A 1159-nucleotide genomic window follows, 5' to 3' on the forward strand; every position below is an offset into this window, starting at 1 on the left:
TCTTTGTGGCTGGCTCCTAAAGTGACTAAAGCAGATGTTAAAAGATAGAAAAATTTTACTAAGTAGAAAAAAGAGGAAAAAAAAACACAGAGTGGTGGAATAATTTTTTCTGCTTCTTAACTTTGCCAGGTACTACCTTGTTTATTTTTAGTATCCACCAGGTTAAGTAGAGGGCTTCCCTAGTGGGCTTCCCTGGTGGCTTTCCCTGGTGGCTCAGAGGATAAAGCATCTGCCTGCAGTGCAGGAGACCCAGGTTCGATCCCTGGGTTGGGAAGATCCCCTGGAGAAGGAAATGGTAACCCACTCCAGTATTCTTGCCTGGAGAATCCCATGGACAGAGGAGCCTGGCGGGCTACAGTCTGCGGGGTTGCAAAGAGTCGGACACGACTGAGCGAGTTAAGTAGAAGCTCTGTTCAGAAATATTCCTTACTGTGCGCAACCACACACTCTGCAACTCAGAGCAAAACACAGGTCTGTTGTCTAGCATCTGTTCACGGCCCAGGCCATCTCTGGTGTGAGCTGACAGAAAGGTGGTAGGCTCTGAGAGTTGCATACAAGGAGGCTTATCACTGGGCATTTGCTCTCAAGGGGGACATATCAGAAGAAAAAGACAGATTTTGAAAGACTAAGAATAAATTAAAGAATATGAAGTACAAAGTGGAAGTTTGTCAATCAGTGTGCTAAACTAAAATGATTAGGCAGAAAAAAACCTGAAAAACAATTGAGAGCCAACAGTGGTCAGAGACAGACTAAAATAAAATGAGTCAGTTGGAGCAATCTTGGACCTAATTCTGTGAATGCAGCTCATATACTGAATCACTATCCTTAAATACCCTAGAGGATAAACTTCATAGTTTTTATCTGTTTCAATGACTGTGATATTCCAAGTACCTACCTCAGTGCTGAGCACATTGTAGGAGCTTGATAAATATTTGCTAAACACATTTATTTACATGAAAGAATATGACTCAACATAGCTCAAAAAGTAGGGGCAAATCTAGAGACACCTATTATTTAAGAGTATGCATATTTATTTCTCAAGTTAAACACTTTTGATTTACACAGTCTTTTATTGATCTCCCTGATAATTCAGTAATCAGTGTGCATTATGCATCTCACCAGGCTACAAATTCTTCTTGTCCCCAAACTTTAGGCTCCA

The 1159-nt window shown here is 41.1% G+C and overlaps 1 non-coding gene across 1 annotated transcript; it reads left to right on the top strand.

The window, feature by feature from the left end:
• Positions 1-202: 202 nt before the first annotated feature.
• Positions 203-274, top strand: TRNAC-GCA. Its single transcript has one exon. It is a non-coding gene; the product is annotated as a tRNA-Cys (tRNA).
• Positions 275-1159: the final 885 nt, after the last annotated feature.

Source organism: Bos indicus x Bos taurus, chromosome 11 (assembly GCF_003369695.1).
Source record: "Bos indicus x Bos taurus breed Angus x Brahman F1 hybrid chromosome 11, Bos_hybrid_MaternalHap_v2.0, whole genome shotgun sequence".
Taxonomy (NCBI): Eukaryota; Metazoa; Chordata; class Mammalia; order Artiodactyla; family Bovidae; genus Bos; species Bos indicus x Bos taurus.